The 23203-nt window shown below is 40.2% G+C and overlaps 1 protein-coding gene across 4 annotated transcripts in view; it reads left to right on the forward strand.

The window, feature by feature from the left end:
* Window positions 1-1043: 1043 nt before the first annotated feature.
* WDR7 (WD repeat domain 7) overlaps window positions 1044-23203 on the forward strand; it is a 412772-nt gene continuing 390612 nt past the window's right edge. For 3 of the 4 annotated variants that reach the window (XM_049901825.1, XM_049901822.1, XM_049901823.1), the window contains exon 1: window positions 1044-1546. The gene's annotated coding sequence lies outside the window, so the exon portion shown is untranslated. The remainder of the gene's footprint in view (window positions 1547-23203) is intronic. The other variant, XM_049901824.1, reaches the window with a different exon arrangement.

Below are 23203 nucleotides of genomic sequence, written 5' to 3' on the forward strand. Positions count from 1 at the left end.
CCCCTAATCCTCTGTTTCAGGCTCTTGTGTCCAATAGGACCTTCCTACTTAAGGTGCGGTCTGAACACCAGTAGCAATAAATTTTACCTGGGAGTTTGTTACAAATGTAGAATCTCAGAGCCGACCCCGGATCCACTGAATCAGAAACTTCATTTTAACAAGACTGCCAGGCGATTCCAACACACAGCAACTTTTGAGGACTGGAAGAGGACACCCTGCTTGTCCCATAAATCCACTGTTGTGTGCTCCTGGAGTCATTACTACTCATACCGGCCCTATGTGACAGACTAGAATTCCCCTAGTTTTTATGGGAGATCACCGGATCGTCCTCAAAGCAACCAGGTGGGTTCCAACAGCCGACCTTTCGCTCAGCATGAGGGCTTAGCTGTTCCGCCTCTTACCAGGTTGGTAGTGGTGACGGGTGGGTGGTTATTGATAGTCTATAAAGAGGAGAAAAAGCCATGAAATGAACATCTTTTAATAAAATTGACCACTGGCCACCAGAATGATGGTACAGTTTTTCCCTTGGCTGCCGCTTCATTCATTCATTCAACAAATATTTGGCAGCCAGATGGGCGAGCATAATTAACGTTTATTAAACTTGGTTAATCTCCCGGACATCCACCAGATTGTTACCCTATTTTCTAAATGGGGAAACTGAAGAGAGGGAAAAGGGAAGCAACTTGCCCAAGATGACACTAACGGTGTGCAGTGTAGGAACATGGATTTGAACATACGCCTTTGAACGCTGAGCTCAGGCTCCATGACACTTCCCTGCCGCCCACGCGAAAGTGGCTATTCATTTCCTCCTATTTACAGGAGGGTTGTACAAGGTCTGCCTTGCTCTAAGCAGGTAGCAGAGTTCCTTCTCTGTCTGGCCCTCTGTGTCATGGGCAACAGCCAGGGTCGGAGGGGAAACAGAAACCAACATGCAGAGCTCACATCTTCCAGGCTCCTGGATGCAGCCGTGAGGCTAGAAGGGTAAATAGGCAACATCCCTGTTCCAGGGAAGACCTAGTCTTGCCATTTCATCCTTCCTCCATCTTGGTCCTCCCAGCTTGAGAGCTGGAAGTGAAAAAAGAGCCTAGAACAGACTTCCCACAATCAAGATGGCGACCGTTCACTTCTTGCCCACAGTTGTCCCTCTCATCGGCGTTCGGTCTCCACGGTAACTCAGCCGGCTGCTTCGGTGCCGGCTTAGGTCTTGAGGGGTTGGAAATTGTGAGCATTTTCCTCCCCCTCCTTTTTTTTGCGACAGTTGCCGCGAAAGACACGGCGGTTGAGGCTAGTGTCAGCTGATTTACTGCAGCGGCGGCGGCGGCGGCGGCGGTGGCGGTGGCGGCAGCGGCAGCGACAGCAACGGACACTGCACTTGCAGCCTCGGCAGGGAGACGGCGGCTGGACAGGGGTGGCCGTCCCCAAGGTTTCCCACCGGCGTTGCCCATCCCATATTCTCCTTGCATACGCCCTCGCCTTGTCCTATTTGCTGGGGCGCCCACGGGTGGACAGACAGAAGATATCGCCGCATGAGATGAGGCTGTGACAGGTAAGGACGCTTTCCATCTTCCCCACGGGAACCCCTGCGCGGGTTGTGCCTGTACTGCGGAGGTCAGGGATCGGGGGTCAGGGATCGGGGGTCAAGGGTCATCAGCCCCACTCGAGCGGAGACTCCGCCAGCTGTAAGAGCGCTGCTGCTCGAAAGCTCTGTCCCGAGCCTCGCCTGCGGGTCCAGGCCCACAGCTAGGCGCCTGTGCCAGGAGCGTGGGGGTCCTGCAGGGGTCTTTGCCTAGTGAGTGGCATTTGCTTGTGTTGACAGTGGCTTTGATCTCGAGATGGGACCTTCTTATATTAAAGGGCAACCTAAACGGGGGTAAGGTGGGTAGTGGTGATGGGTGGGTGGTTATTGACAGTGCTTTTGGGTAGTGCTTTGCTTGCTGTTGGAGTACTCAAGCCAAGGTCTCTCCTAGGCTGCTGGTATTACTCTTTAGTTTGTCCTTGCCTAAAAGTGGAGTGTTGTTTTTTGCCTGCCGGCACTGAGGGGTCTGTTAGAGTTTCAGCTTTGAGATACTGCCTGTCAGTTCTCATCCTTTTGCCCTAGGACTTGGTCTAAGAGGATACCTGCTATTCCACTTACTAATGGGTTTCAGTGTTCTGAAGCTATATGTTAGGAGTCAGCACTACCCTGCCTTTGATTCAGAAATCGTACTTTATGTTTTTGATTCACTTGCTATGCCAGTTTCTCCAGTTCTAGGTAGAATTTGCTGGTTCTTAACAGGTAACTGACAGCCACAAAAAGTAGTCTGACCTTGTGCCAGCCGCAGTTGCATCAAAGCTTCACTGGTATTGTTGTTACTGCTGATTTTGGGATCTAATCAGTGACAGCTACAGCTTTCTTTCATTGTAACATTTGCCATGAGGCAAAAAAGACAAGCTGTAACTCTTTGGTATGTTTATCATTTAGGACTTTATGGGCAAGAATGCAAAAGTCCAAGATTGCAAGATTTGCCTGTTGTCTGAGAAACTGAATGAGTTTTTGAAATTTCGTCTCACAAAGTATCTAGTTTAGACATACTTCTTGCTTTATAAGCAAACCTGTGACAGTATGGTGGTGGAAGGAGGCTTACAAGTGAAAATCATGTGTTGAAAATGCTTGTATTATAAAGAATCAACAGCTGTCATGATTTTTTTTTTCAAAATAACAGATCTTATTTATTTCAGATTGCAAAAATAGTTCAGTATAAATAGATAGTAAATGCCTCATTCTTAACTTTGGTTAGAGATTGTGGTAGAGGTATTTATTTGTTTTTACGTGTATATTTTCTAACTGCTTCAGAGCCCTAATTAACAGCAAAACTAGGCTATATACTTTATATTTTCTTACTGCCACCTGTAGCCAAATTTTAAAAGATCTTGATGATTGATGAATCAGAGGGCTTGGGCTTTGCCTTGTTTCTTGAGTATCACTGTGGGAATTTAACTTAAACTCTGGGGTAGTGAAAGAGCCATGGTGGCACAGTAGTTAAGCCCTTGGCTGCTAACCAAAAGGTTGGTGGTTCAAACCCACCAGCTGCGCCGTGGGAGAAAGACGTGGCAGTTGTCTTCTGTAAAAATATACAGCCTTGGAAACCCTATGGGGCAGCTCTGTTCTGTCCTATAGGATTGCTATGAGTCGGAATTTGACTTGATGACGATGCATTCGGTTTTTCTTGTTTCTCAGGTCTTGAGTCGCATATGTCAAAAATTCCCTTTTATTTTGTCTTGGATATAAATTCTATTTTGAAATTAAAGAAAGTAGGGTAGTTTATTTATGTAACAGTCTCTGCACTGAAAACCTTAAAAGTAGTGAGCTGGTTTTGTGCCTTTGTAATGAGAAGGACGGAGCCATGGTGGCACAGTGGTTAAGAGCTCAGCTGCTAACCGAAAGGTCGGCATTTTGAATCCACCAGTCGCTCCTTGAGAACCCTATGGAGCAATTCTACTCTATCCTGTAGGGTCACTATGAGTGGAATCATCTCTATAGCAACAGGAAATGAGAAGAGTAGGTTGACATTCAGCTTTATTGCTGTGCTCTCTTTGAGCTCTGAGTTCTCAGAGTTCATTTCAGGAATTCAGTTAATCTTACTCAATTCAGTGATTGTCATCAAGCTGTCCAAGGCCTCTCTCTCATTTTTTTTTTTTTTTTGACTTATTCCCTTTTATTTCCAATCCCCACTCCATTTTCCCGCCCATCAAATTATATGCAACCTTTCTGTCATGGATTGAATTGTGTCACCCAAAAATATCAATTTGGCTGGGCCATGATTGTGTGAATGTATACCATTTTCTCATGTGATCTGATTTTCCTATGTGTTGCAAATCCTGTCTCTATGATGCTGATGAGATGGGATTAGAGCGGTTGTATTAATGAGGCAGGGCTTAATCTACAAGATTAGGTTTTGTTTTAAGCCAGTCTCTTTTGAGAAATAAAAGAAAAGAGCGAGTAGAGAGACATGGGGACATACTACCAAGAAACTACAGCCAGGAGAATAGCACATCCTTTGGACCCAGAGTCGCTACACTGAGAAGTTCCTTGACCAGGGAAAGATTGAGGACAAAGACCTTCCTCCAGAGCCGATAGAAGGAGAAAGGCTTCCCCTGGAATTGACGCCCTGAATTTGGATTTGTAGTCTACTAGACAGTGAGAGAATAAATTTCTTTTTGTTAAAGCCGTCCACTTGTGGTATTTCTGTTACAGCAGCAGATTGTGTTCCAGAATAAATTGCAATCAGTGGTGTCACTAGAATTGGTGTCATCCAGTGATTTAACTCATGGTGTCACCCGCCCACAGACCTCCTCCTGTTCCAGACCATACAGAATCCTTAGTAATGTTTTTTGTACTGTTACTTATAAATTGTAATTTCTATATATCACTCCTTCTTTTCCTTTAATTACTACTTCATTCTCAAAAAAAGTTATTGATATAGGTTCAGAAATACTAAATACCACAACATTGTAGCTAAAACACCAGAAAATTTGACAAAATCTGTGACTATAAAAATACAGGCAACGATGAAAAAAATCGCGTGTCCTTTTAGCCCTGCAGATGAGACCACATGAGTCTAAGCATCATCGTAATTGAGTAATAATGACAGCCCTGACTGGAGTTGTTGTATGTTGTCTAGTTGATTCCGACTCATAGCGACCTTATAGAACAGAGTAGAACCGCCCTATAGGATTTCCAAGGAGCCGCTGGTGGATTCAAACTGCTAGCCTTTTGGTTAGCAGCCTGAACTCTTAACCACTTCGCAACAAGGACTCCCAAACCAAACCCGTTATGGTGAGTTGATTCCGACTCATAGCAACCACATTTAGAAGGTTCAAAAAGTAAGTTAGCATAGAGGGTGTATTGATAAATATAAGCTAGGTTTATGAAAAAATGTTTTTGTTGTTATAACTAACTACAGAGATTTTTTTATAAAAAATAATACATTTCTGCTGAAATGCTGGTCAAAAATTTTATAGAGTCATTTTGGTGTTACCTCCTCTGACAGTGTGAAGTGTGGCCCCCCCCCGCCCCATGACACCTCTGGTTGCAATGGTCTATACTCCTGTGGACAGTTCATGAGCATTTCTATGTTCTTGTATCCTCACCAATCTTTGTGTAATCCAGCACCCTAATCTTTCCAGACTACTAGATGTGGGGTAAAATCTCATTTTAAATTACATTTCACTGATTACTAATGAGTTTGAGTATTTCTTCTTGTGCATTTTATCTTTCTGAGTTTCTTCTTTTGTAAAATTCTTCCCTAAAATTGTTCATCCCTTTAACCATTTTTATTTTGGGGTGTCAGTCCTTTTCTTGATGATTTGCAGGAATTCCTTGCATTTCCTAGATATTAGTCCTTTAAATATTACAAATCTATTTGTTCCTAACCTGTTATTTGTCTATTCCTTTGTGTATGCATGCTTTCAGTAAAAGTTTACAGAGCAAATTAGTTTCTCATTCAAAAATTTATACACAGCTTGTATTGTGATATTGGTTGCAAACTCCACAGAATGTCAGCACTCTTCCCCTCTCCATCCCAGATTCCCCGTTACCATTCATCCAGTTTTCCTGTCCCTTCTTGCCTTCTCATCTTTGCTTTCGGACAGGTGTTGCCCATTTGGTCTCACGTACTTGATTGGTGTAAGAATCCTGTTCCTCACTTGTGTTATTGTTTGTTTTGTAGGCCTGTCTAACCTTTGACTGAAAGAATAACTTTGGAAGTAGCTTCAGTTCTGAGTTAGAAGGGTGTCCTGCGGCCACAGTCGGGGGTTCCTCCAGTCTCCGTCTGTTAAGTTTGGTCTTTTTTGTGAATTTGAATTTTTTTTCTGCATTTTTCTCCCATTCTGTCCAGGACCTTCTATTGTGATCTCTTGTCTATAACTTTTATGATGTCGTTCATTGAACAGAAATTTCAATTTTGATATAATCAAATTAATTATATTTTTTCTCAGAGTTTGTTTTGTGGGTTTTGTTTATGAAGTCTTCCTCCAACCATGTGACACAGAGTTACTTTCCTATATTATGCACTACTAACTTCATAGTTTTCCTTTGAACATATAGGTCTTTAATATATCTAGAGTCTATCTTTTCGTATGTCATAAAGTAGAGATCTGTTTTTTAATTTTGAATATAGTGTACCGATTTTCCCAACACCATTCTCGTCTTTCCCATAGGTAAGTGCTGCCACATTTATTTTACATTAAGTTCTCATTTGTACTCCGAACACTGTATTTTGTTCCTTTGGTTTATTTGTCTGTTCTTGCTGTAATACCATGCTGTTTTATTATTATGACTTTGTAGTATTTTTCCCCTATGTGAATAATTCTTCCCATTTGTTTTGTTTTAGCTTTATTTTGAAAAAGTTATAGAGTCATAGGAATTTGCAAAAATAGTACAGAGATGTCTAGTTTCTCCCAGTGGTTAGATTTTATACAACTTCACTCAGTTTCCCTAGGTGGTTACATTTTATGCAATTATAGTAAAATATCAAAACCAGGAAATTGACATTGATACAACGACTGTGTGTAGTTCCATGCCATTTTTCACGTAGATTTGTGTAACCACCATTGCAATCAAGATTCAGAGCTGCTTCATCCCCACAAATATCTCCTTTGTGTTACACCCACCTTCCCACCCCTGCCATTCCTAACTCCTGGTAACCGCTCATTGGTTTTCCATCTGTTTAGTTTTATCATTTTGAGAATGTTATATAAATGGAATCATACACTTTGGGAGCTTTTGATATTGAGATTCATCCAGATTGTTTGATGAGATAATTCTTGAGATTCATCAAAATTCTTGCTTGTATGAATAGTTCTTTTGTATTGTTCAGTAGTGTTTCATGGTACGTATTTACCACAGTTTGTTTAATCATTCACCTGTTGAAGGACATTTGGTTGGGCTGTGTCCAGTTTTTTACTATTACAAATAAAGCTGCTATGAACATTCTTGTACATTTTTTTTGTGTGTGTGGGTATAAATTTTCATTATTTTTTTTTTCTGGGATATATGCCCAGGAATGTGATTGTTGGTTGGCACAATAAATGTATGTTTAGTTTTTGAAAAAACTGTCAAACTGTTTTCCAGAATGGCTATGTACCATTTTACATTCTCACCAGCAACATATAGAGATCTATTTTCTATGTATTCTTGCCAACGTTTGTATTGTCACTATCTTTTAAAGTTTTCTAATAGATGTTTGGAGCCGTTTGGAATCCGTTAGCAGAGTGGTTAAGAGCTCAGCTGCTAACCAAAAGGTTGGCAGTTCAAATCCACCAGCTGCTCCTTGGAAACCCTGTGGAGCAGTTCTGCTGTGTCCTGTAGGGTCGCTATGAGTTGGAATCGACTCGACGGCAACGCATTTGGTTTAATATGTTTAAGGGGCTGTGGTGATGCAGTGACTAAGTGCTCAACTGCTAACCAAAAAGTTGGCAGTTCAAACCCACCCAGCATCTTCATGAGAGAAAGACTTGTTGATCTGCTTCCATAAAGACTACAGCCATGAAAACTCTATGGGGCAGTTCACATGGGGTAACTGTGAGCTCAAATCAACTAGACCTCCCACAATAATGATGATAGCTGTATTCCAGTAATTTCCAATTCCCCGATGGCCGTTGGAGTTTTTATGTGTGTCGAGTCGATTCTGACTCATAGTGATCCTATAGGACAGAGTAGAACTGCCCCATAAGGCTTCCTAGTCTGTAATCTTTACAGAGGAAACCCTGGTGGTGTAGTGGTTAAAAGCTAGGGCTACTAACCAAAAAGGTTGGCAGTTCGAATCTACCAGGTGCTCCTTGGAAACCCCGTGGGGCAGTTCTACTCTGTCCTCTAGGGTTGCTATGAGCTGGAATTGACTCGATGGCAAAGGATTTGTTTTGTTTTTTTTTTAATCTTTACGGAAGCAGACTGCCACATATTCTGCTGAGCATCTAGTGGGTTCAAACTGCCAACCTGTAAGTTAACAACTGAGTGCTTAACCACTGCAAACACCAGGGCTCCTTCACTAATGGCTAGTACTGTTAAATAGCTGGTAGGACAAGCTTTCTCTCCTTTGCCCATTTTCCAAGTTGGCTTAGCTATGTGTGGATTTTCATTCTTTCCTATATATTTTAGAGTTAGTTTGAGTTTCTAAAAGCAACTCAACTAGAGATTTGATTGACAGTGTATTGAATTTATACATTTATTTTAGGGAGGATTGACATCTTTATAATATTAGGTGATATTGTCCAAGAACATGAAATGAAATTTTTGTAATTTTTAGAAAATAATGTGAGTGGTATATTATTTTAAAATAGATTATTGTTGATAGAAAAAAATGGTATTTTCATGTGTTGATATTCTATCTTTGCCTTTTTGAGCTTTATTAGAAGGAGATCAAAATCAACAGTATAAATCTTGAAATAACTTCGCTGCTTGTAGCCTTAGGCCTGGATGTAGGCAGTGCCTTTATTGCTGGGTTTATCTGATACATTTCTCTGTGGCATTGTTTTTTATTTGTTGGGACAGATAAACTTGGTGATTAGCATATAGGGTTAATGAGGTTTGGAGTTTCTCTCTCCATTCTGTCCATTTAATCATTGCACTTTATAAAGAGTAATATCACGTATATGCGTGCCATTAATCACAGGTAGAATCAACTGAGAGTTATGGACAGTTCAGTGAAATCCTGTTATTGATAATAAGACACCTCATGTCCCTTCTTAAGATGCTGTAATAGTAATGTTAACTTAGAATTTGAACTCCATACATTTGGTTCCTTTTTTCTTTTTTAAATATCTGATACTTAAAGCTACTTTGCTAATTAGAACACAAAAGATTTGTTGGAAGGAGAAATCCTATATTATGACTACATTCAAAGAGTCATTTAAGTAGAATTTTTATTTCTGTTGTATTAAAGAACATATATATTATATTTTTAAAATGTTAAGTATTTAAAATAAAAGTAGCTACTTTTTCCAAAATGTGTTGATAATATTTAATGCAATACAGCTTTTTTGGGGAGGTGGTAGTGCTGGTGGAGGCCGTAAAATGATGGAACAGTAAAATGTTAGGGCACTGGTCAGTTCAGGGTGGATAAAATTTATGAAGTGCTAAGGGTTATTCTGTGGGCTCTTTTAGAATAGTAAATTGATGGAAATGCATGCCTTTTTAACCAGTCTCTCCCATTCACATTAACAATTGTGATTTATGTCCCTTAGTTCACTGTAGATATTTTACTGGTGTTCTGTACATGTATATTTCTCTCTGATTGTTGATAGTTAATATACATCAGTGATCAACAAATGGATAGAGTAAGCCAATTACCTTCTGTTCTAGCATTAAAGGTTTATTTATTTTGCAGTCTTCCTTAAAGACTCTTCTTTTTTCCTAAGTGTTTCAAATAGAAGCAATAAAAACCACCATTAGTGAGAGCAAAAAGGTCACACTAATAAAATGTCACTTTACTTAGTTTAAAAGTCAGCTTTGTGATTCATTAACAGGCCTTAGTGAGTGTAGAAGCTATTAGTTAAAGTAAGCCATGTTAACTAATTTGCTTCATAGTTCCTAAGACATATTTTGCTGTGTGTGCATCACAGAATAAAAGAGGCTAGAATATAGGTATAGGTAAAACCTGGAGTTGGGGTAAAAACAATGAGTATGTTAATAGGAATTTGATTAAGGAGATATGTATTAATTGTTGAGATTATAGAAATTTGATAAGCAGCTCTCCTATAACACCCAGAGTGTGTAAAATCAAAATGTGCTTTAACTTGCTGATGGGTACAATTTTTTTTTTTTAAACCAAGGCAAAACACCTTTTATTAATCTGTTCATTTTTTCAGTAAGTATCTCCTATGTGGCAGGAATTCTAGGCACTGGGAGTGTAAAAGAGAACCAACCAAACACAAGTCTTCACCTTCATGGAGCTTACGTTCTGGTGGGAGAGACAGGCAATAAATAAGTACAGAAAACATATGTTATTTAAATGGTTATAAGTGCTCTGGAAAAGTAGAATAAAATACTATTTGGGTGGTGGGTGGCTGTTGAAGTTTATAATGGTCAGGAAAGGCCTCACTGAAAAAATGACATTTTAGCAGAGACCTGAAGTGTGGGTTAGGGGAGTGTGCAATGAGGAAGTCTGATGGGGCATTGCTCAGAGGTAAAAACCTGTTTCCTGTCATTGAGCAGATGGAAAAGAATAGTCAAGAAGAGAATAATAGCCCCGCTTATGTATGGTGATGGGTTTTTTTTTTTAGTATGTATGGTAAACAATGGAAACCCTGGTGGCATAGTGGTTAAGTGCTACGGCTGCTGGGCTGCTAACCAAAGGGTCGGCAGTTCGAATCCGCCAAGTGCTCCTTGGAAACTCTATGGGTCAGTTCTACCCTGTCCTGTAGGGTCGCTATGAGTTGGAATCCACTATGAGTTGGAATCGACTCGACAGCACTGGGTTTGGTTTGGGTTTTATGGTAAACAATTGTATAGAGTTTGGCTTTTGCTCTAAGTGAGATAGGAAGCCACGGGAAGATTCTGAGTAGATGTGTGTTGTGTTATGAATTCTTTTTTAATAGCAGCAGTGTGTGTGCTGTGTTGAGACTGTAAGGGAGCAAGGCTGGGAGGTGCTGGAGATTTAAAATTAACTGGTAGTAGTGAGGCTGTCGAGGAGTCCTTGGATTCTGGATATATTTTGAAGGTATAGCAGGTAGGATTTGCTGATGGATTGGGATGTGAACGTGTGTGAGAGAGGAATCAAATTTAGGATTTTGGCCTGTGAAACTGTAAGGATGAAGGTGCTGTTAACTGAGATTGGAAAGACTGTAGGAGGGGCAGCTTTGGGGGAGAAGACCAGGAGCTGACTTTTGGACACACCACATTTGAGAAGCTTAATAGATATTCAAATGGAAATGTTGGGTAGGTACTGGATATGTGAGTTTGGAGTTTATATTTAAATGGTATTTAAAGCTGTGAGACTTGATGTGATCATTGAGGGAGAGAGTGTTGCCAGAGAAGAGAAGTCCAAGTACTAAGCTCTGGGTCTGCCAACATTTGAAGGTCACAAAATGGGGAAGAATGAACAAAGGAGACTAAGAAAAAGTAGCCAAAGAGGTAGAAGGAAAACTGTTGTTGTTGTTAGGTGCCATCAAGTTAGTTCTTAATCATAGCGACCTTATGTACAACAAAATGAAACACTGCCTGGTCCTGCACCATCCTCAGAATTATGCTTGAGCCCATTGTTGCAGCCACTGGGTCAATCCATCTCATCAGTAGTCTTCCTCTTTTTTGCTGACCCTCTACTTTTTTTTTTTTTTACTACTTTATCAAGCATGATATTCTTTTTCAGGAACTGGTCCCTCCTAATAACACGTGCAAAGTAGGCGGGACGAAGTCTTGCCATCCTTGCTCCTAATGAGCATTATGGCTGTACTTCTTCCAAGATGGATTTGTTCGTTCTTCTGACAGTCTGTGGTATATTCAATATTCTTTGCCAACACCATAATTACAAAGGCATCAGTTGTTCAATTTTCCTTACTCCTTCCCAGTTTTCACATGCATATGAGGCGATTAAAAACACCACGGCTTAGGTCAGGTGCTCCTTAGTCCTTAAAGGGACATCTTTGCTTTTTAACACTTGAAAGAGATCTTTTGCAGCGGATTTGCCCAGTGCAATGAGTTGTTTGATTTCTTGACTGCTGCTTCTGTGGGCATTGATTATGGATCCAAGTAAAATGAAATCCTTGACAACTTCAACCTTTTCTGCCTTTATCATGATATTGCTTATTGGCCCAGTTGTGAGGATTTTTGTTTTCTTTACGTTGAGGTGCAATCCATACTGAAGACTGTGGTCTTTGATCTTCATCAGTAAGTGCTTCAAGTCCTCTTCACTTTCAGCAAGCAAGATGTGTCATCTGCATATCACGGGTTGTTAATGAGTCTTCCACTAATCCTGATGCTGCATTCTTCTTCATATGGTCCAGCTTCTCGAATTATATTTGCTCAATATACAGATTGAATAAGTATGGTGAAAGGATACAACCCTGACACAGATCTTTTTTGACTTTAAACCGTGCAGCATCCTCCTGTTCTGTTCGAATGGTGGCTCTTGGTCTAAGTACAGGTTCCTCATGAGCACAATTAAGAAGGGAAAACTAGAAAAGTTTAAAGACTTGGAGGTCAAGTGAAGGAGTGTTTCAAGGAAGAGGAAGTATCAACTAATATGTCAAATACTACTGGTTGGTCAAGTAAGATGAGGACTAAGACTTGACATTGAAATTAGCAATTGGGAGGTCATCGGTGACCCTGCCAAGAACAGTTTTTGTGACCAGCAGAGTGTAAGCACTTTTCCATAGACTATAAGGCAGAAGATAATGTTACAAATAAGGACATTTTGATTTGGAGATGTTAAATGTCTCCCACAAGGCTTATAGCTGGTAAATTGGGAATACTGAGATTGACCATAGTCAGTTTGACTCTCAAACCTACACACTTATCTAACATACCTTACTAATTTCCAGGATATTGTGACAATTCAATTTGCAGTTTGGGAGAGCATTTTTTGTTTGTTTGTTTGTTTGTTAGCTGCCATCTAGTTGGTGTCTTTTGGGTAGCGTAATTAATGTAAAATTAGAAATTTTGGTGCTCAGCTTATAGTATTTTTGACAGTAATATGAGGGAAGGAAGTAGGAATGATTGGAGACACAGGTGAGATAAGTGAAGGGAAGAAAATTGGAGTTGGTTCTACCATATGGCTTCTATTTTCTCTAAAACATAGGTGCTTGGTAGGCATAGTTTGCTCTTAGCTTAGTAACTCTTGATATTGAGGCAGACTGATGATGGATAGAGCCTAAGTGGAATAGTTTGGACATTCTAATGGCAGCTGCAGAAATTTAAAACATGATTCATGTGCCTCAAAATCTATGAGTCACTTTTAAAATTATGATTTATTTTTGACCAGATAGCTCTGCAGTTCTTCAAAACCTGACTCTAGTGTGCTCAGGGCTGTTATAGCAATAAGAAATAAGTGTAGCTTCCTGTTGCCATCTGTTCATTCCACATGTCCTTTTGAAATTGAATACCAGTGCTTCCCTGAACAAAGAAGTTCCAAAGTGTCATGTTTATTGGTAGTATATTTCTTGCCACCCAAGTAAGAAAGTATAATCTTGTGAGCTACTTAATGTTCAGAACGTTATGCCGTTCACAACTCTTTAATTTCAGAAAGTCTTTGTTTTAAGGAAACAGTTCAGTGATTTCTTCAATTAGTTTTTTGACCTAGTTATTTCATTACATTATAATAAAGTCTTAATTGTTTCCTTCAGTTTTTCCAGGTCTACAATAAATTAATGGCAAAGGTACAAGCTCAGAGAAAATTCAAAATCTTGATGATCACTTTTTGTATCATATACTATGAACTTGACTTGGACATACCCTTCTGACATGATGCAGGAATGATCATTGAGAATTTGAATGAACCTTTGAAACCTTTTCTTTTTTAATTGCAGTTAGGGCGAGTGAGTTTTGCTATTTAGTGCTTAGTCTCCAATTCTCACATTCCCCATTGGTAGGTGGCCAACTAAATCCTACCTTAGTTCAAGTATGTGCATTCTGGTGAGAGAATTTGAGTTTGTTTTTGTCTGCAAGTCTCAGAAGACATTACAAGGAGGAAGGAGAATCAAGATCAACAGCCCAAGGCTGATTCCTATGAGGCAGAGGTAAGACATGCCTCCCTCTCTGCCATCTTTGCCAATTCTGACACCATCCATCCCTCACACGGCAGTTTCTGTTTCTCTGCTGTGTTTGCTAATTCGTTGCAGTGGCCACAGAGAACTCACAGACCATACTCACAGTTATGAAGCTTTTTAGGGAAGTGACAGATTACAACTCAGGTTCAGAAACAGTCAGGATACAGTTCTTCCGTCAGGACAACCTCTTCTCAGCTGTGACCACAGGCACACCTGTCTCTAGCCCCTCAGCCTCTGCCCTGCTAGGGCAAGTGTTACAAAACTCTTTTAGCTCTGCGAATAAGTGCCCCGAGACACCCTATTCTGCCAGTAAGCCTTGACCTGAAGGCGCTCAGCTCTAGCTCTGTGGATCAGCAAACTTAGCTCCATCAAGTGCCTGGAGGCACCCTGCACTGTCAGGAAGCTTCTGCCCAAAGGCCACTCAGCTTTCTCACTCCGGGAGGCCAGGTCATCTCCTGCCTCTGTTGCCACTGTTTCTCTGCTGCTACTTCTCACCGTCTTAGTTATTATATTTCTCTCTCTCTCTCTCTCTTCTCCCTCTCGCTCTCATTTTCTCTTCGTCTCCTGGTCCGAGGAGCTTCTCAGCACAGGGTTTCTGGGTCCCAAAGCTGTACTCCTGGCTCTTCTTTCTTGGTGGTAGTGAGATCTTCCTTTCCTACTTCCTAGGATGGCTCATTTTAAGACTAGTGGGTGGCAAACTGACCAATCCCCTTGTTAGGGTTCCGTACAGGTTATTTGCATGGTCCCACCTCCAAAAAGTGCCACATACCTTATTTACATTATTAGCAAGCTATCCAATCCACGTGGTGGGCCACAAGCACCTCATTTGCATATTTCTACCCAGTCATTTGGCTGCAGTTAAAAAGACTATGGTTAGAAAGGCCATATTAAGTTAATTCACTGCACTGCATACAGAAACAAGGTACATCACATCATAAAGAAATAATCAGACAAATCCAAAATGTGGAACATTCTACAAGCCATTCGTTTCATTTTCTTTTTTTAAAGTTTAAAAAAAAAATTGAAGGAGAACTGTTTTAGAACTAAAGAAACATAACCAAATGCAGTGCATTAAACTTGAATATTTATTTACTGGTTTGTAAAAAAAAAAGAAACCGTTACAAAAGATAATTTTTAGAAATTTTTAGGAATTTGAATATGGACTGGATTGTAAATGCTATTGGAGAATTATTTTGGTATTGACAATGGTGGTTGTGATAATGTTATTGTGATATGAAGGAGAATGCCCTCTTTTTTTTAAATTAATTAATTTATTTTTATTGTACTTCAGATAAAGATTTACAGAACAAACTAGTTTCTCATCAAACAGTTAGTATACACATTGTTCTATGACACTGGTTAACAACCCCACGACATGTCAACACTCTCCCTTCTCTACCCTGGGTTCTCTTTTACCTGTTCTCTCCTGCCTTCCAGTCCCTGCCCCGGGGCTGGTGTGCCTCTTTAGTCTCATTTTGTTTTATGGGACTTTTCAATCTTTGGCTGAAGGGTGAACCACAGGAGTGACCTCATTACTGAGCTGAAAGGGTATCTGGGGGCCATACTCTCAGGGTTTCTCCAGTCTCTGTCAGGCCAAGAATGCCCTCATTTTTTAAGCTCTGCGTCATAAAGTATTGATGGATGAATTGTCATGATATATGTAGAATATTTTCAAATGATTTGGAAAAAAAGTACACAGCATATGTGTAGACATATACATACACACACACAAAAACAAACCTGTTGCTGTCGAGTCTATTCTGACTCATAACGATCCCTAGGATATTGTAGAACTGCCGCATAGGGTTTCCAAGGAGTGGCTGGTAGATTTGAACTGCCATCCTTTTGGTTAGCAGCCAAATGCTTAAACACTGTGCCACCAAGGCCCCGACATACTTTTGGACAAGGAGAATATATAGCATATCTGTTACGTGATCTTTATACTAGCCTTTTAATTTGTCGTATGTTTAAAAATTTTCATAATAAAATAGTAGGGGAATTATAAAGGGAAAAATAAGTTTCATCTTAATAATTTTTAAAAGGCACAAACAAATAAAAACATTATTCCAAACCTAATGAAAAACAGGGGTGAAAGATTCTCTCTTGCCCCTTGAAATTTTCTGAGGCTTCATAGGCCTTCATATGTCAAGGCAGAAGAAAGCTGAGAAAGTAAAAAAGATAACTGAGAGATTCAGAAACCACAGAGAGAGTGGTGAGGACTAGCAAATGATCAAACTAGCAGCTATACAAGATTGTAAAACTGAATAAGCGCTCGTCTGCTAACCAAAAATCAGTGCTTCAAACCCGCCAGCAGCTCTGCGAGAGGAAAGACCTAGGGATCTACTTCTGCAAAGATTTTAGCCCAGAAAATGCCATGAGGCACTTGTAATCTGTCCTGTAGAGTTTCTATGCGTCAGAATCGATTCATGGCACACGACAACAACACAGCAGCAGATAACAGCTGTTCATGAATGTCAAAGCATCCTCTCCTTTCTCACCTCTCTTCTAAGGCATTGCTTCTCTCTGCAATATTGGAGAGGTCTGCCCTGGAGTATCATTTTATTAAGATGTTTGACCTTCTCATGTAGAGGTTGATATGAGTGTTCTTAGATTACTTCTGTCTGAGAGTAGAAAGTAGATTATATGAGATCCTTTGTAGCAAGGATTGAACCCTGGAGGCACAGTGGTTAAAAAGCTCAGCTGCTAACCAAATGTTTGGTGGTTCGAATCCACCAGCCACTCCACGGGAGAAAGATGTGGCAGTCCGCTTCTATAAGGATTTACAGCCTTGGAAACCTTATGGGGCAGTTCTTCTCTGTCCTGTAGGGTCTCTATCAGTCAGAATTTGACTTGACAGCAGTGAGTTTTGTGTTTGGTTTGGTAGCAAAGAAATGAAAGCACTGAGTCAAAGACCACAGGTTTCAAAAGTTGATTGTAATTAGACTGAGAAAGAGACATTATTACATTTATAAGTAGATGCCACTAACAAGTAAAGGTGTTTTGGACAAAAATGAAATGTGAACATGTTTGAAGGACAGCAGCTAATTAAATAGAAAGATTGAAATGGTAGACAGTGAGAGAATGATTAAGGGAGTTGATGTTGCTAGGTGTCATGAAGTCGGTTCCGAATCATAGCAACCCTGTGTGTAACAGAACGAAACACTACCCAGTCCTGCGCCATTCTCACAATCGTTATGTTTGAACCCATTGTTGCAGCCACTGTGTCAGACCATCTCGATGAGGGTCTTCCTGTTTTTTTCTGACCCTCTACTTTGCCAAGCATGATGTCCTTCTCCAGGAATTGATCCCTCCTGATAACATGTCCAAAGTATGTGAGATGTAGTCTAGCCATCATGGCTTCTAAGGAGCATTCTGGCTGTGCCTCTTCCGAGACAGATTTGTTTGTTCTTTTGGCAGTCCATGGTATATTCAATATTCTTCGCCTGCACCATAATTTGCTCAGCATACAGATTGAACAAATATGGTGAAAGAATACAACCCTGACTCACAACTTTCGTGACTTTAAACAATGCAAAATCCCCCTGTCCGAATGACTGCCTCTTGATCTATGTGTAGGTTCCTCATGAGCACAATTAAGTGTTCTGGAATTCCCACTCTTTGCAGTGTTATGATCCTTATGATCCACACAGTGGAATGTCTTTCCATGGTCAATAAAACTGACAGATGCATGGGGGAGTAAGGGAGTAAGATGCTTGAAGGAGGAGAGAATGAGTTAGGTTTAGCAAAAAAGAGATTTTTTTCCTCAGGAATGATTACATTAGAATTTCGTGTAAAACCCTAGTTCGCTGCTTGACACACAGTGAGAGCTTAATAAATGCTAGTCACTGTTACTCTCTGTTTATTCACTTAATGAATACATATTGACTACTAGTAAAAGTCAACCATCCTAGGTGCTGGTTTGCCACCCCAAGTCTTTGTGGAGTGCAGTTTGCTTGATAATGATTAAATAACAAAGGTGGCAGGCTCATGTAGATGACCTGGTTTTACCTTTGAGGAACACAGACTTTAGTGGAGTGGAAGAATTTGTAAACAAATAACTACTGACAATGTGATGAGTGCAGTAAATCAGGAGTATAGAAGGTGTAGTGAAAACATGGTTGTGGAGTAATGAATCATGGGGTTTGGTACAGGGTGCTCAGGGAAACTCAGCAGAGAGGAGCTACCATTTGAAAAGACTACTATAGGTTGCTATGAGTCGGAATTGACTCGATCGCAGTGGGTTTTTTTTTAATATGCTCAAGAGAAATTCTGGTTAAGCATATTTTTAAAATCTTGTTTGTGTACATATATACAACTTTAAAATAAAACATAAGTCATGGCCATTTTATTCATTCCTTTACTTATAAACTGTATTTTAATGGAAAACTCAAAGGTGGGGTAAATAACCATAAAACAAAAGGATTTATTTTGAGAACTAATAATCAATCCAGTCTCTTACTTCTATTCTACCTCTGCAGAGATAATCGTTACTGTTTTGTTTTGTTTTGGGTATCATTCCAGAATTATTCTAAGTATGTATGTATGCATATATATGTGTATGTATACATATATATCACCCTTTTAGAATTGCAATGGAAGTGTACTTTTTACTGTACTGCACCTTTTTCTCTCACTGTATCTTCGGGAAGGAGCCCTGGTGGCACAGTGGTTAAGTGCTCAGATGCTAACAGAAAGGCCGACAGTTCCAACCCACCAGCTGCTCCGTGGGAGAAAGATGTGACAGTCTGCTTCCGTAAAAATTATAGCCTTGGAAACCCTATGGGGCAGTTCTGTTCAGTCGTATAGGGTCTCTATGAGTTCAAATTGACTCAACAGCAGCAAGGATTTGTATATTTTGGAGACTGTTTCATATCTCATGCTGCAGCCTTCTGTTGTTAGGCTAGATCTGATTGATGGACATTAAAGTTCTCTCCATGTCCTCTTTAAGAATGATAGAAGTTTTCAAATTATATATAAAGGTAGAAAGAGTAGGGTGATGAGCACTCTTGTACTAATAAGAGCTTCAATACTTATGTTTACAGTTTGAGTTTGCTGAGGAGCAGACTCTGGGAAGGAGTGTGGTGTGCAGGGGGGTTGTTAGGGACTGTTCCTGGGATCAGAACTCAGAGAAAGGGAGGAAAAGAAGAGGGTCTAGCCAGAGGGAGACGTTGGGCTGTAATGAGTCTCGGTGGAATCTCGGTTGACCCCATGGGGTGTTCTGAAGATGGAATGACCATTCAGAGCTATCCTGAATTGGTATAGGAGACCGGGCCTTTGTATTCCCACATAGATTAGCCATTGGATATGGGCTGTCTCTTGGGAGGGGAACAAGACTCTGGTGGCCCCTTTTTGGCTGAGACAATCCTTAATGGGTGCTGACAGGGGAAGGGGTGATAAATCAGTTCTTCATCCCTGAAGGAGGAGCTGGGTCCATCACAGAGTCCGCTACACTTACCATCCTCTTTCATCCATATCCCTTCCAGCACCTCTCACCCCTGTTCCTCTCCTCCTTCCCCAACGTGTCACAGATCACAGACATCGTATCATTTTACCTGTGAATACTATAGTTAACTTATCTTTTAATGTCTTAGTAAAATCTTGATTAACCAGAAAGCCTGGAGAGTGAAGTTTTCTGGGAAATGGAATTTTGTGGTAAATGAAGGCAATATAGATTAGAGAAGAGTATTTCATTAGGAATCAGGAGCTCTGCGATCAGTTCGCTGTGTAATCTTGAGTGAGCTACTAATGGGACCTAAATATCCACCAAATGTAAATCCCTAAGATGGTAATGAGCTATACTTCTCTCCATGTCTAGATTAGGAAACCAGATTATTTTTTGCCAATTTTGAAAACCTTTCTTTTTCAACTGCTGAAATATGAAAAACAAAAACAAAACAGCAGTAGGCAGACCCATATTTCATAAATGTTTGCATATAATTTTGTTTACAAATTTAGGCAATGGGTAATTGCATTTTTGCCGTTCACATGGAATATTTCATGTTGTGTTCTCTGGTGCCATTTTATAATTTTTTTCTGAGTTGTTATATTTTCTTTGAAAACAGATTATAACTCTTTACTTCATTTACACTCTCACGTTTGTATTTCCTTCCTCCCTCCCCCTACCCTCGTCTCTTCCCTCTTTCCTAATCATTCAGTTTGGAAAGTAATAGTCATTTGTGTCTTTTTCTTGTCTCTGGCCTTATACATTTCATCAAACCCCATGATTTCTTGTGCTTCCTCTATAATGTTTCATGTTTTTCTTTTTCTTTCAAAATTCTCATCCCTTTAGCTAAGCCTCTTATCACTGTATGCCCAGGCTAGCTGGAGTAGCATCATATTTGGTTTCCCTTTCTGCAATTTTTTCTCTGTCTTAATCCAACTTTCATGCTGTTTCAAACACTTTTAGCATATTGCTTCTTTGTTTAGACATCTCCTTATTGAACCATTAAATCTTTTTACAGTTTGATCCAGCTCAGTGCCAACATGAAACTTCGAGATATCGTTTCCCTTCCCAAAACCTGTAGTTAGTAAATTCTAGTTAAGTATGGAGTAATTTTTCTCACATTTGGGAATCTGAATTTATTGATAATTGGGCATCAGTATCATAATAATAGGGGCGTTCTTTATGTGGAGAGCTTTTAGTATTTCAGAACACTTTTTCTTCTCCTTTATCTTCGGAGTACCTTTGTGTAAAACTTGTGTGTAAATCCATCTTGCATGTTGGTGTGTTGAACATCAATTTCTGTCTGTTGTACTTCTAAAATAGCTCTCATATCCATTTTATTATTGCCATTCTCACTATTACTACCTTCATTCGTTTTTATTAAAGCCATCTTACGTGGCAAACACTGCTAAGCATCATATGGCTGTGAATACATAGATATGGTTCCTGTTTTTAGGAAGCTTTAAAGAGTGGTGGGAGAGACAGCCACTAGACAAAGAGGCCCAGAAATAGGTAATGAGAGATTTCAATATATTTAAGCATCATTATCTTTCACCTGTAGTAATGAAATGGCCTCAGTGGTCTTCAAGTCCAGAGTTTTATCCCTCTCCAATGTATTGCAGCTAAAAGTGATCTTTCTGAAAAGCAAATTCAGATTTAAAACACTTCCCATTGCTGGTGGATTAAACTGCAAACTCTTTAAAATGGCTTACCAAGCCCTTTATGATTGGTGCCTGTTGACCTGTTGGTTCTTGTCTCATCGTTCTGCCTTTGTACTGTGCATGCCAGCCCTACTGTCCAGAAAGAACTGAGATCCCTTACCTCTGGGGCTTTGAACATATGGTTACCTGGGCCTTGTCTTTGGTTAATTTCTACTCAATCTCACTCGTCATTTTCTTCAAGAAAACTTCCTGAATCCTTTGAAGTCTAGGTTAGGTGATCTAAGTTTTCTGATTCCTTAGGTCTTAGAACTTCTATATCACATTCTCTGGTAATTGTTTGCGTATACGTAAGCTGCGCTGGATAGTTGAATTGTGTCTATTTTATTCACCCTTATAATACCCTGTACCTAACATGGTATAGGAGCCCTGGCTGCACAGTGGTTAAAGCACTTGACTGCTAACCAAAAGGTGGGTGGTTCAAACCCATCAGCTGCTCTGTGGGAGAAAGATGTGGCAGTCTGCTTCTGTAAATATTTACAGCCTTGAAAACCCTATAGGGCAGTTCTACTCTGTCCTATAGTGTCACTATAAGTTAGGATTGACTGGACGACAGTGGGTTTGGTTTGTACTATGGCGTAGGAACAAAACAGAAATGCTGCTTTAAAATGTGCACTAATTATTGTTACTTTGACATCTGTATTTGTTTCCTACAGCTACTGTAACAGATTACCACAAACCTGAGGTCTTAAAACAATAAGACTTTATTCTCTGACCGTTCTGGTGGCTGGAAGCCTGAAATCAAAGTGTTGGCAGGGCTGTGCTCCCTCTGAAGGTTCTAGGAAAGAATTCTTCCTTGCCCCTCTTTTTTTTTATTTTTTTATTGTGCTTTAAGTGAGAATTTACAAATCAAGTCATTCTCTCACACAAAAACATATATACACCTTGCTACATACTCTCAACTGCTCTCCCCCTAATAAGACAGTAGGCTCCCTCCCTCTACTCTCTCTTTTCCTGTCCATTCCGCCACCTTCTAACCCCCTCTACCCTCTCATCTCCCCTCCAGACAGGAGATGCCAACATAGTCTCAAGTGTCCACCTGATCCAAGAAGCTCACTCCTCACCAACATCCCTCTCCATCCCACTGTCTAGTCCAATCCCTGTCCGAAGAGTTGGCTTTGGGAATGGTTCCTGTCCTGGCCAATAGAAGGCCTAGGGACCATGACCGCCAGGGTCCTTCTAGTCTCAGTCAGACCATCAAGTCTGGTCTTTTTATGAGAATTTGGGGTCTGCATCCCACTGCTCTCCTGCTCCCTCAGGGGTTCTCTGTTGTGTTCCCTGTCAGGGCAGTCATCAGTTGTAGCTCGGCACCATCTAGTTCTTCTGGTCTCAGGATGATGTAGTCTCTGGTTTATGTGGCCCTTTCTGTCTCTATGGCTCATAATTACCTTGTATCCTTGGTGTTCTTCATTCTCCTTTGGTCCAGATAGGTTGAGATCCATTGATGCATCTTAGATGGCTGCTGGCTAGCGTTTAAGACCCCAGACACCACTCTCCAAAGTGGGCTGCAGAATGTTTTCTTAATAGATTTTATTACGCCAGTTTACATAGATGTCCCCTTGAACCATGGTCCCCAAACCCCTGCCCCTGCTATGCTGGGCTTTGAAGCATTCGGTTTATTCAGGAAACTTCTTTGCTTTCGGTTTAGTCCAGTTATGCTGGCCTCGACTGTATTGTGTGTTGTCTTTCCTATCACTGAAAGTAGTTCTTATCTACTATCTATTTAGTGAATACCACTCTCCCACCCTCCCTCACCCCTTTCATAACCATCAAAGAATATTTTCTTCTCTGTTTAAACTATTTCTCAAGTTCTTATAATAGTGGTCTTATACAATATATGTCCTTATGCAACTGACTAATTTCACTTAGTATAATGCCTTCCAGATTCCTCCATGTTATGAAATGTTTCACAGATTCATCACTGTTCTTTATCGATGCGTAGTATCCCATTGTGTGAATACACCATAATTTATTTATCCATTCATCTGTTGATGGGCACCTTGGTTGCTTCCATCTTTTTGCTATTGTAAACAGTGCTGCAATAAACATGGGTGTGCATATATCTGTTAGTGTAAAGGCTCTTATTTCTCTAGGATATATTCCAAGGAGTGGGATTGCCAGGTTGTATGGTAGTTCTATTTCTAGCTTTTTAAGGAAGTGCCAAATCGATTTCCAAAGTGGTTGTACCATTTGACATTCCCACCAGTAGTGTATAAGTGTTCTAGTCTCTCCACAGCCTCTCCAACATTTATTATTTTGTGTTTTTTTGGATTAATGCCAGCCTTGTTGGAGTGAGATGGAA

Source organism: Elephas maximus, chromosome 11 (genome assembly GCF_024166365.1).
Source record: "Elephas maximus indicus isolate mEleMax1 chromosome 11, mEleMax1 primary haplotype, whole genome shotgun sequence".
Classification (NCBI taxonomy): domain Eukaryota; kingdom Metazoa; phylum Chordata; class Mammalia; order Proboscidea; family Elephantidae; genus Elephas; species Elephas maximus.